Source organism: Equus asinus, chromosome 30 (genome assembly GCF_041296235.1).
Source record: "Equus asinus isolate D_3611 breed Donkey chromosome 30, EquAss-T2T_v2, whole genome shotgun sequence".
Taxonomy (NCBI): domain Eukaryota; kingdom Metazoa; phylum Chordata; class Mammalia; order Perissodactyla; family Equidae; genus Equus; species Equus asinus.
Window position 1 is genome coordinate 14,795,504 of NC_091819.1, and position 13,859 is coordinate 14,809,362.

At 40.3% G+C, this 13,859-nt stretch overlaps 1 protein-coding gene across 25 annotated transcripts in view; it reads right to left on the minus strand.

Moving 5' to 3' along the window:
- Nucleotides 1-13,859, minus strand: part of ESRRG (estrogen related receptor gamma) — a 607,874-nt gene that overhangs the window by 464,824 nt on the left and 129,191 nt on the right. Inside the window, exon 1 of one of the 25 annotated variants that reach the window (XM_070501496.1) lies at nt 818-912. The exons of 23 other annotated variants lie outside the window; for them this stretch is intronic. The gene's annotated coding sequence lies outside the window, so the exon portion shown is untranslated. Of the gene's footprint in view, nt 1-817; nt 913-13,859 lie in introns of those variants that run through there. One more of the 25 variants, XM_070501504.1, reaches the window with a different exon arrangement.

Below are 13,859 nucleotides of genomic sequence, written 5' to 3' on the forward strand. Positions count from 1 at the left end.
CGTGGCTTCCAAATTTACTCTTTCCAGCCAGCAAGAGAGCTGGAGGGGAGAACTCCACCCCACAACAAGCAATACACAGGCGCTTTCTGATATTTCTGAATCGACACCTAGAGTTTAATGTGCAGTAAGGACTCTGCCCGTATAAAGGGTGACATTATATGCACTGGTCTTTTCAGGCCACCTGCAGTTGCCTAGGTCACAATCATTATCAATTTTATCTTCACACATACAAGATAACATGAGTCATCAAAGAATTGTATCTAAGGGCAACTAGGATAACGGTTAAAAGCTCTGGCCCAGGAGTCAGACCACCTAAGTTTGAACTCTGACCAGCTCAGTGACCTTGAAGAGGTCACTTAACTCTCAAACCCCCAGTTTTATTATCTGCAAAGTGGGAACACTACTACACACCTGGTATGTAGCATGGTGATTAAATGAAATAATACATGAAATGTACTTAGCATGTATTTCGATATTATTAAAATTAATATGAAACACAGTGGCATTGATTATTTTTTTTTGGTAATTTCCTGACATATCTCCAAATATTTATTTCCTCTTTCAAAAGTAGGTATCATAGATCTTTCTGGATGAAAACTTTTGTTGTTTTTAACTAGAATTTTTATTTTACCAAATATGAATAAAGTGATCCCTCTCTTATGAATATTTATACACATATATTTTTAAAGAATCTACTCCAAAAAGTTGGTAATACACGACAGCAGCACTTTTTGCAATGAACACCAGATTATTACAAAAATGTTTCCTTCTATAAAACAGTTTCAAAGAGATCTTGCCTGCTAATTGTGTTTCTTACATAGAGCAAAGCCTTGTCCCCCAGAAGGTGAAAATATTCCAAATGGATGTCTCCTCCATTAGGCAAAATAACCCCAGATCCTGCCACACTTCTCAGAGGCACAACCTTGCTGTGGTCACACAGTGTCTAAAGATGAGCTTCAGATCTAAATATAGGGCCACGGTGTGGGGGGAGGGGGCTGAGAGATAATAAGAAGGGAGGGTAGGTGGTGTCTCATGTGCTATAAATAACCAAAGAGCATGAGTACATTCAGAGCTTCCCATGTGTGGGATTCAAGCAAACTTCATGCTTTGTTTCACGAAACAAAAGAAACAAGGGCCACGTCCAGGTTTCTCTGAGCCTCTGGCAGGAATATAGTCTTCTGCATATTTTTTTCTTTTGAAGAACGGAGAGCTCAAAATAAATCCTTACGATGACTTTAAGACCTTCCCATCTCCAGTTGAATACATACTACACTTGGGGAATGACCTTCTCACAGGAACTGGCACTAGTTTTATGCGAAATAGCTCCCTAAACATCAAACTTTTATTTGGCAAAGTCTTAACAAGCAGAGTACATATTTCAGTTGCAAGTATTTGTTTTTGTAGCACCTTCAAGATGGTTGCTTTTTACAACATTTTGGCAGAAACATCTGTTTTGGGGACGACACCTGATAATTTTAACCATTCCTCTAACAGGAAAGTGCTGACTAGAGGAAAGGTTTACAAAGATTCTTTGTGGAGTGAGGATGGCCCAGGCGTCTATAAAAACGTCTGCTCAGCAAAAGCACACCCAACCCAAATGGTTGAAAATCTCTGGGCTGCCCCCCTCAAAATTTTCCTAGGTTGTATACTACAGGAGAAAATCCCTTACGGAACCCACTAGAGAATTATGTGCATAATCCTTGTCTATTCATAGATAATATTTGGTGACTAATCTACATTCCTGTCAAACTGAGAGGGGGTCTACAAGCATGTGGATTTGTGGAGTCCCAGGAGAAGCGTGGGTCCATAAACCTGTGAATGAATTACATTAATACGTATATGTAGCCTTTTCATCTGTGACGTAAATGGCATTTTTTACTTGCCTATTTCTGAGTATTCTTTATTAAATAATAAACTCAAGAATAATTTCATACAGATCACCAGCGTCTGTAACTATTATTCCTTATTATTGCAATGGCGTCCTCACAGGCAAACGTGAGGTTCCAATTTCAGAATCCTGGAGGACTTTGCCAGTGTGGAACCTTTTTATGGCAGGTCCAGATCCCAAGTCCAGTTTCACAAAACCAAATCTGTAAAAGAGCACTTGGAGAGAGTCTGTGGATAGCTCTGAACTTCAAAATGCATTTGTAAGTATCAGAGTGGTGGGATAGAGAAGACATTCTTTTGAGCAGCTTTCTAAATCACCTTCCACTGTTTTCCCAACCCCACAGGAAAGGATCCCTGGTAAAGAGATTCTTTGGCTGCCAGATGTGCCTCCCCCAGAGAACCTCCCCACACCGGAAGAGGCTGGCCAATAAAACTCGGAGGAATACGCTGGAAACTTCACCCTCAGAGCCAGGCTGGAGAAAGAATAGGCACTGCAAGTTTCTCCAAACATTCCAAAGGCAAAGTTGCTCCCCTGATGTCTCAATTCTAGTCAATGGCTTTGTATCTCCCTATGATGGAAAAATTCTCATCACCGCTGTATTTTTCATGGAACTGATCTGTTTATCACTTTCAGTTAAGAAGTTGCTTTCCCATAAAGTTAAATGGGATAAAACTCACCTCTTCTATATTGTGGAAGGCAACGGTGGTCAAGTCTTACTCAAAAGCCATTTGTCTGATGTCATTTATGGTATCAACGACCATCATCTTATCACTCATGGGGGAGGGAGGCACTCAGGACAGCTAGTGGCAATGTCCCAAGAGGATAAACACATTAAAACTCTTGCCTTAGACTTGATCTAGAAGAGTCAGTTTGAATAGGCGGGGCTGCCACATAGAGATAGTCAAGAAATTGGGAACAAAGGGGTAGACAAGATCCATACAAATGTATACCAGTCCTTGGGAACTAGAATATAGATCTCCTAGACACAACTGAATAAGTTAAGACCATGACAGCTTCTAAGGCCACCCTGTGGGCAAAGGTAGATTGATCATGAAGCTAAAGAAATCTAAGCTTCAGGTCCCGCCTCACTATGGAGGTCCCTCCTAAGGCCCTGTGTACACATGGTTGTATATTTGGTGACATTTCCCAGAGCAAGATATTTTAACTACAATTGATCCCTGACTTTCCCTCCATACTTCTCCTTGGTTGAGTGGCCTAGGAGTGGCCACAGGCATTCTTGGAATTTAGCTAATGGACCGTTGAGTTGGCAATACATTTAGTGGGTTTAGTAGCTTATATTTATGTGGCTGACAATCGCCTCCACACATAGTTAAATTACCGCTAGTCACACCCATGGAGAAGAAACTTGCGGGAGCGTGTTACCACTTCATCAACCACAGGCACCATGTCTGAGAACACAAGGCCAAAGGTCACACTGAGATGTAAACATGTCCTTTTGGGGCCTGGCATTGAATGTATGTGGTCATGGAAGAGGAACAGGTTTGAAATGTATAAAGCAAAATGCTAGTCTAGAAAATTCTTCTAAATCTCACAGTTCATATATGAAAGAAGCTTGATAGAATTTTTCCAAAAATTTGGCAACAATCCTACAAATTTACATAACATTGCCAATAATGAGTAGCACAACTGAAAGAAGCTTTTTTTAAGCCATCAATAACAAAGAACAAATTTCAATCAACATGCTAGAGGAAAGACTAAATTATCTTTCTATTCTCTCTATAGAAAATGATATTATAAAATCTTTGTTGTCACATGAAGAGGCAATCAAAGAGCATGTAGCCAAAAAGGGAGGAAAAAATGTTTTATAGGAGTGTCAGGGAGTTAATTAAAATTGTGTTATTTTTCTGAATTTTTTTAATGTCGTGATATTTGTAGGCTTCGTTAAATTTCAAATTTGTTGTGATTTCCTTTCTCATTCTGGATAAATATTCACTTTTGTAGCTAATTTTGCATTTTTTATTTTATATCCTTTCTCTAACATGGCTGTGCCAAGGAGAGAGAGCATGCAGCCATGCTTGGGCCAAAAACGTAAAGAAAAGCCATCAACCCATGGAGAAGCAGAAAGCCAATGGCATCACTGGTTCTCCAAGGAGAATAATCATTGCTGCTGCCTGGTCCAGCTTCCTCCTCCTGCTTGGAAATACCTTTCCAGCATTAACGGTTGGGAACATCTGAGTGCGTGTACTTTCCTAAGAGATGTGATGTCATTATAATCCCACTTCCTCTTTGAAGGGAAAATCTAATTTCAGGGGGAAAAGGCATGTGAAGGAATGTTGGAGGTTTCATCTAAGCTTTCCAACTAGGCCCCACAGAGGAGCCCAGGTCAAGAGTTTGATGATGGTACTCATTTCTTGTCTATCTTTTTTTGCCATATGAGCTTAAGACCAGGACAGTCAGCCAAGGCGCTCAATGTACAGATATAGCAGAGGCCACCAGTCCCTGCCCACATCCCTTCTCCCTTACCAATTTAGTATAGACTGGCTCAGCTGCCCTCACCTGCATTTTTTTGCCAGAAGGCATTCTCTGGCCACCATGATGGTTTGTACCTGCTTGCTTGCATGGCAGTGGCGATGTGCCAGGGAATCAGTTTCCTACCGCAGCCCTAACCAATGAGTGACAGGAGAGTCGGTGTACAAACATTCCATCTCCTTCACCTCTTGGTGGGATCACTCGGAGGCCTCCGAGAGGGACTGAGCTCCAGTTACACACAGAAGTAACTTCCTTGATAATGAAACCTTTCATTGGCTGCCTTCCCTTCTCTGTGTTACTTCCTCACTTTTTACTGAGAACACTTCCCAAATAAACTACTTGCCTTTGAATCCGTGTCTTGGGGTCTGTTTCTGTGGGTATTCAAACTAAGGCTCTGGGGCATTTAAGCCTCAACGGAGAAAACTCATTTGGAAGAATGTAAAGACACACCCAGAGTTGCATAATTACTATTACGTTACTTCTTATACTTAACTCCAGAAGCTCTACATGTCCATCAGCATCTTTGCTTTCTAGTCACCTTGACTAAGAGACTTAAAGGGGAAAAATGCCTTTCCATCAGGATTTAGGTATTCCATGAAAACTGTAGAGAATTCTTGGACTATCTGTGACATTTGTGTCTCACCCTGACTTCTGTCCACAATCTCTCACACTTGTCCTTTGCTTGCCTCATTCTAACTTTCATCACTCAGGGTGTGACTTTGCTGTGGACAGAGGCTCTAGGCAACAAGCCGGCTGCCTCCTGCCTGCTTTATGGGGCTCCTTTCTTAGTTTTCTTGTTTGTCTAGCACTTGCCTCTGGCCTTGTTCTTAGTTTCCACCCTTTTGATTGAGAACGCCATCCCTCAGATCCACTGGGTTCCGATTCGATGGCTTGACAATTCAGTTCATACTTGGCTCCTCTGCTTGGGTAAGCCTTTGGGTTTGCTGACCTCACATGTATATCTTCCCCTGGCTAAGATTCTGTTCCCTACAAATGCTACTCTTGGTATCTTCCCAGCTGACCTGTGCCTTTCAGAGAGCAGGACCAGACACTTCTAGGTAGCCTTTCCCTTTTCCCCAGGAATTTACCGCATTTTCAAGGAGAACATCTATGATGTATACTTATTCAGACAAAACAGAATGAGAAAATAAACATGCATAAAAAACAAGAAAAAGCCTCACATGCATTTTTGGAGTGCCTCAAGTTTTCTATTCCACTAGAAGGAAGGCTAAGAGTTAACTGTAGCCCCTCAGTCACATCCCTTTCATTGGAATGGCAATTGCCACCCTTCTGCCATAAGACCTGAAAGGCAGACGTGCAGATGGAGCCTTTCTTGCTTGCCCAAGGGCCCATTGTTTGTATTTAATTACTCATCTGAAAACTGAGGGGGTGGGTAATTCCTGTCAATAAGATGGAATTAAACATCAAGTGTGAGTATCTTCTCATTCAAAACAAGATTTCTAGATTTACCTAATGTATCATCCTTTCTCCAGTTAAAATCATTAAGCCCTAGGTGAAAATATGATTTCTAACATACCATCAATCAAAACTTCAACCCAAATCTTTGATAACACGTATACACAGGCATGCCTTTAAATACAGCACCACATTTCCTTCCTACAATTTGCCATGCTGATGTGTACTCATTATTCGCTATGCTCAACAACTCAGTGACGGCTCACATTTTCCTTCATTTTCAGAGAAAAAGTGTCTTCCTGCATCTTTCTGCTTCCAGGCAGTACATCTGGATTTTCATGGGCTTCCACCTATGCCTCAACAGTAAGTGTTTGCAAGACATTTTCCACTGGAAAGGGTTGGTGAGAGGAAAATTCTTCTATATCAGTAATTGCTGGCATATTTGAAGTTTCCAGAAAATTTACTTTCTGAGAAGTTTCGTTTGGCTTTAGCCTAGCTGAATGGTGTGTGTAGGGGGGTGAGGTTCAGGGAGAGGGAGGATAGCCTGAGCTTTTTACAATGACTGTTAGTTGAAACGTGGATGATTAACAAGCTACATAAATAATTCACAGAAATGTTAAGAAAATCTCTGTCATATCCAGCAATTCTCTTAAAATTATCTGAACTCACAAAGAAATGTCATCAGAGATTTTTCCAACATGGGGATACGCTTGGGTAAAACCATCCAGATGTTGTCAGTGGCGTCAGCAAAGGATATAACCTGAAGGACAGGATGAAGGGCAAAGATGATGTTTCTAGAGCAGCGGATGTTAATCAATATGCACTCCCACCCCAGAACATAGATGTTTTGTGATCTGAATCAATGAGTCCTACTGTTAAAGTTGTATAAGAACATTCCTTATCCAAATTGCAAAGATAAAATTTTTTTAAAGGTTAAAAGTGTACATATTTTAAAACAATCAATGCAAACAACTTATTAGTCCCATCCATATAGTTCTTTTAACATTTGGCACATAGTATCACTTTTGTATCATAAAGTTGAGAAAAAATAGTTAATTTCATGTATCGCTATTTCATGTGGTCCTAGCAAGAGCACCATGTGTCCTGCCATCTGACCAAAGATTAGAAGCCTTGCTCTGACTTCACAGAGTGTTGACTGTCTTTAGCCAAACTCTCCAGAATCTGAAAGGTTTTGTTGTTGTTACTCCTGCCGCTATCATCCATCATTGCCACACACATTAATTCAACAAATCTTCACTGGGAGCCTACTCTGGGCCAACCACTGGGCATACACAGGTGAATAAGACAAAGTTCCTGCCCTCACAAGGTTTACACATCTAATGGGAGAGACAGTCAATAAGTACATAAATGCACGCCTAATAGGCAACTACAGAACGGAACAGAACAGAATGGAACATTCCTCTGAAGAACATTAAAAAGAGAAAGGAGGTAGAGTGTATAACCCATGGCTATGTTATAGTAGGGGAGGCCTCTCTGAGTAGGTGCCATGTCTGGTCCCAAAGAAAACTGCAGACTCCGAAAGAGCAGGAACAGCTGGAAAGCAACTTCCAGGTGTATTTTATTTGCGCCACTTAACGCACCCCATATGTGTCTCTTAGATGTCAATCACTTTTCCCAAGTTCCACTTCCTTCCAGCATTGAAATATGCATAGGCTGAGATTTTCATTCCTAACTTTCCCCAGATAGGGTGTTACATGCTGCTTACAAAGCCAAAGGATAACAGAAGGCTGCCACGTGGATTCTGGATTCCCATGTAGTCTGGATTTTTCAGACCAAATGAATCAGTTGGACCTGCATGACCTCAATTAAGTTGGGAATGGGGGCTGCGCTCTGGCCACACATCCTAAACCACAAACTGTGCTTAAGTTTCCAAGCTGTCAGTCTTTGTGACTCCCCTTTAGTGATATTTAACTACTGCTTGTGACATGAGACTCTGAGAGCTTTTTGAAAGTCTTATTCACTAATGGAAAAGCCTCTTACATATTTTATAAAACTAAACAAACATCAAAGTTAACACTCAAATGCAACTTGTTTTTTTCTAAACTTGATAGAGCCTTGTCAGCATATAAATCCTTCCAGCAGGTTCTATTGAAACAAATAGTGCAAGAGCCTAGAATTACGAGGGGGAAAGATAAGATTTTAAGCTTCGTGAGACTCAATTGCACATTTTCGTTGACCCAGCACCCAGTAGAGTGCCCAACACAAAGTAGGTGGGCAAGAAATGTTTCATTGTACTGAAGGGAGAAAAAAATTGCAAGATATTTAACCACACAAAACAATCAGCTTTTCTTGATTTTTCTGAGACGTTATTCACTATCTCTGAAGTCAAATTGTAACTGAAAATTAACAACTTTTATATACACAGAATTCCAAGTGCGCTCTAAAGCAAACTTCTTATAATGCTTTATAGACTCCCAAAATTTCCAAAGGGCATGCAAGCTTACTGTGCATCATTATTATCAAGGATAATGATGACCGTGATGATAACAATAGTGACCACTGATTAAGCGCTAACCATGTGCCAAGGAATGTGCTAGATGCTTCCCTATACTGTTCTCTCTTCACTTCATCCACAGGTCACCGTACGGTGGCACCTCCTCAATCAAAGAGGCTTCCCCTAATCTCATACCTCAAATAGCACCACCATTTTGTTCCTCTCCTTCCTTACCTTGCTTTATCACTCACCTGCTGATACTTTATGTATTTATTAGTTCAACTGTTTATTAGATCAAGCCCAACCCACTAGAATGTAAGTTCCACAAGAGCAGGCACTTTCTATCATTCGTGCTTGGTTCTTTGGCAATTAATAAAAACTCAATAAACACTCAATGAATGAATGAATGTGTGGAATGAGTTCATTCACCCTTTAAAACAACTCTGCAAAGTAGTACATTTAGCTCCAAGAAATATTTCTCTAAGTCCCAAGTTCTTCTTGGTACCCCGGCTGACACTTGTTGAATAAACAAACAAGGTGAGGGAAAGTTCTCCCTCCCTCACCCTCTCCCTTCTTCTCCTACCTTTCCTTGATTGAACCAAAGTCCCCAGGTCTCTCGTCACTGGCACATTCTCAGAGGAAGGCAACAAGCAAAGTCCACACACATTAATAATTTCCCATGTTATTTTCATGTAACTTATTTGCAACCCAAGAAGGAAGGGTTATATCACTTGGAGTCTGGGAGCAGAGAGAGTCGGATTTATGAGCTATCCCTGAGTCACCTGAGCATCACTGCAGTGTGGACACGGCCTAAGGCACGGAACGGAATCAGAGAAGTTGATTTCTGTGAACTCACCGGGAGACGATGACGGCACATCCAAGGTTAAGGTGACGGATTTTCCTGTACTGCAGTCTTGCCCATTTATATCCAAGACCCTCCACCTCTGAGGTACCTTGTTGAATGACTCACTCCTGGCTACGTTTGTGCCTCAAAAAATATTGGGTAGAGATTGCGCTCACTCTGGCTCCTGTTCCACAATGATCTCACTCCGGCTCCTGGTCCATAATGATGAGGTTCTGCCTGAATTATAACCTCCAGCAGATTTTCAGTGACTTCCTTCAGAAAAATGGACTTTTATCTTCCTTATATTTTATATTTTATATCCAGGTAAATATCACTTTTTCTCCAATATATTTTTATTTCTTGAGTATGATGGATGAAAACAGGAGCCAATGTTTTAATTGCTCTAATAAAATGAATCATCTCTTTCAAGCACATTTTACTCCTTGCAAAGATTTTTTTCTTAAATCTGTAAGTGTGTTTCTGAGAGTTCTTAAATGTAAGCATATCTCTGAGCTTGCTAACTACATTTCCCATAGTAGGCTCTTTAAATTCTCTCTCTAAAGTGTATTACATAATGACTGGTAATGGGCTATGGGGTCACTCACTTCGAAGTCACCAGTTCAAATTTAGCCCAGACTTTAGGCACTGAGAAAAAAGTCATAACCAACAATTGTTTGGCTTACTTTTTCGGACATGGGTTAATGGCTCCTCTCCAGTACCTATTCCTAGGTACCCATCACACAAGTACCACCATCATCTCAAAGGCATTAAACAAGATCCTCTCAGTGATGGGGTAACTGGAAGAGATATATCTGTACACACAAACACACACGTATGCACACATATGCACATTGTGAATGGACATACGCGTATAAAGACGTGTACATACATACACACATAAACACAGACACGTATACACATCCTGGTACAACAATTTTGACTGAATTCATGCATAACAGACAACAAGAAATATATTTTAGCCATTTATTGGACAACACTCAGTTCAATCCAAAGTGTTCAACAACTTAAGACAATGCCTACCACCCTCTGTGGTGCTGCTCTTGCTATGCAGGATTTCTGCAAACAGATGAAGAGCACCTTCATAAGCTAGCCTTGCTGTTCACTGTGATGAGATAGAAGATGGCATTAGTCTTCAGGGATGTCAATTTGGAAGCTTTTAGGAACACTAGGCTGCACTTAAAGATCAAAGACAACTGATATGACTCCTCAGAAATAATACGTTTCCTCAGAACCCAAGAGACTGAATGCCATTCTTGACTTCCTGCTCCTCCTTCATCTCTTGCATCCAATCTATCAGCATGGCCTGTCTATCTATCCGCTTCATATACCCTCAATTCATCACTTACTTCCATCATCACCATTACCACCTTAGGGAAGGCAACTGCCATCTCTCCCCTTGATACTACACCCTTCTCTCGTCCCTGTCTGCAATTTTACTCCAAGCATTCTCCATGATACTTTCAGAGCATTTCTCCAAAATGTCATTCCCCTATTTAAAACCCTTCAGTGGCTCTCCATTGCTTCTGGATGAGGTTCATATTCCTTAGCATAGCCAATAAGACCTTTATGATTTCACCCCTGTGCCATCCTTTTCTGTAGTCGCATCACAGAAACCATATGCCCCAGCCATGTCATTCCTATATTTGTTCCAATTGCCAGGTATGGGTTGCTGCCTCCCCCCACATTTCCTAGGTCTTGTTAAGTTATCTTTCTTGCCTCAGCGTAACTGTCATGGCTTCCAAGGAGTGTATCCTCATCCTTCCAAGTTCTGCATTGGGTGCTGTTCTTATAGCCCCATCATGCAACTCACCGCCCTACAATGGAATATTATCCTCTTCGGGAGGAGCTGTGTCTTGTTCATTGTTGAATCCCTAGTCACTAACATGATATCTAGAGTTTAGTTTAGTTTAATAAATACATAAAAGAGACCAGAATTTTAAGAATGGCTTATAGCATTTTCTCTCTTCCATGACGATATTTGTCCTATTCTTTTTGTTGTGTGATAAACCAACCTGATCACATTGATCAAATTCTGCTCTTTTTTTTCTTGCTATGGGCCTCTCTGCACATAAAGCAGAAACCACCAGAAATGGAGAGGGAACTGGGATCTCCACTCAAAGCTAGGGTTCCAAAGATGGGGTACTAAGGAAAATCAAACCAGAGCCTTTTGGCGAGGGCTCTTATTTACTTTTTCTTTTTTTAAAGGATGGTTTATCCTGTGCTTGAAGAGTTTTTGGCATGATCTTACCTGAAGATCACAGAATCAACTGGGTCAGTGGTTGTTATAAACAAATCTGAAGTCTTTAAGATGAAGGGGAAGAGTCTGGAATGATTCCTTCCATGACTATATCTCTGCTTCTTTGGACTTTGCAGAGAAGGAAAAGAAGGAAATGAGAAGGAACAGGTAGATAAGGAGATGGGATGTATTCTTAAAAGGAGAGTGTAAGAAATATATATGCAGAGGATTGGAAGTAGAAGTGATAGTTACTAAAGGAGATCAAGGAAAGGAAGGGGGAAGCATGGAGACAGTAAGGACAGGGGAGGAGGAAAAGTGGATGAGAGGGAGATAGTAAGATCCAAGGGAAAAAGAAGAGTAAAAATCAAAGAAGATGAAGAGATAAATCAGAGGAGAAGAAGTGACAAAGAACAGGCAAGAAGAAGAAAAGAGGTTAAAATGTAATATGGTAATTCGCACATAGTAGGGGTCTTATTTTGACCTTTGAATAAATAAATAAACAAATGAATGAGAGATGAGGAAAAAGTCAAGGAATGTCCAAAAAGGTTAAAATATTTGGACTTTGATCCAGTCTACCTTGTTATCTATTCATTATACCCCAAAAGTGCTGGGCCCTCCCCCAACTCAGTCAAGGGAGGACAAAACCCTATTTTATATTAATATTAAAGAAGATAATGTGATTAGGTCCGAATACTGATATCATTCATTCATTCCTTTATTCAGCTAACAATTACTAAGTATTCTCAGCGGACAGACACTGTATTAGGTGTTAAGGATCTGACCGTAAGACACATCACCAATGACCGCAAGGAGACTGCAAAAGGAAGCATTAAATCTCTTTTTCAAATTGCAAAGAATCTTCTACTCAGTATTGCACAACCTACATAATCTGTGGAAAAAAATATCAGCATCAAAAGTAACAGTATGGCTTGGCCAAAAGCCACAGGAAACGGGGGCGTTTTTCTCAATAGAATTAGATGACATGTGCCCATTTAGAATGGAACTGCAAATCATAAAAATGCCAAAAACGTGGTGAAGAAAAACATTAAAGGAGCTAACAGTAGAATATTAAAGACAGACATAATTAAAGAGAGAAAGGCATAATAAATACAGGGTACTTTAAATTCTCTTTGTCACCAGGGTATACTGCAGTTTGACTCCAATCCCATTAAAGTCATTCTAAATTGATTCCCTTGGTATAATGAGCCCCTCTTGATAACGCCAAAACTCTTGGCCTCTCAAGAGCTCCTTAAAGGTGGCCCTGCAGAGCCTGCCACCAGCAGGATATTTGCGCAAGGAACCCGCAGCCACTTCATTTGGCAGCCGTGTGGACACAAACATAGACCCAGGTCCATCTTCACTTCCTGGATCCTCAGCAAAGGAGTGAGCAGCTTCCCTTCACGAGGGAACAGTGGGGAGACATTTTAGACGCATATCTCCCCAACACGGTCCTACTGAATCCCCAACTTTTGAGGTTTTCTGGTCATAAATGTCTCAGATTTTAAGCGTTGTGATATTACATTACAGATTTCCTATAACAAATGTGCTTTACTATTTTATATTTGGGCTACAAATTGTAGCTTCCCATTGAATTTGAATAAAAGGGAGAATTGATACAATTTCCCTACTGAGGTCATCTTCCCTCATATACTTTGGACCATTCTAAGTAGAAAGGAGCTTAGCACAAGGACAGAGGGATTCCAAACACATTTTATAATCAACACTACCCTCCTGCACTGTAGAAAATGCTAGCAAATTTGACGGACATACAATGTAAGTCAGTGGGATATCCAAGAAACCCAAATTATTACATTACCATTTTCCTGGACCCCATTAACCTTGAGAGAACCGTAAAGGTCATCAGTTTGCATGGCTAAATAGCTTTAAGCAATTTCTCTTAAAAGGTAGCACCAATAGCTCTTTCATCCATGCTCAATTTTTTTTTTCCTTTTTCAATTGTTAAAGGTATTTGCATGAAAACAGGATCTTTGTTTCCTGAGGACTGATCCCCTTGGTACACTGCGGCTGCTTCACCCGCCACCTTGGTGACATCATAGTTCCTGTTAAGGAGCTAATTTTAATATCACAAAGGTTTGTGATTTCAAGTGGAAGCAGCTAACCTCTTGTGAAACAAAGATGCTGTTTGCAAGCAATTGTTTCTTACAATAAAATGCAAGACAAGCTAAATACCTAAAATGTAAAATAGATGATTGATCTGAAGAATAGATACTAATGTTGTCTATAAGTCTACTTCTTAAAGCTGCAGGAAAAAGTTAGGATGAAGGAAAAAACAAAAGAAACTAAAAATGAACTTACAAATGTTAATAATATGCTCTTTCTACACCTTTGCCAGTGTTGTTTGCTTACCAACACGGGACAATTATATTCTTATTATTTTACTATGCTATCCTCATTTCACTGAGCACTATCAGTCTAAAAATAGGTTTTGAAAATGGCATATTTTACCCAGCCATTACTTCACTTTTGCAAATATAAAGCCATGTATAAT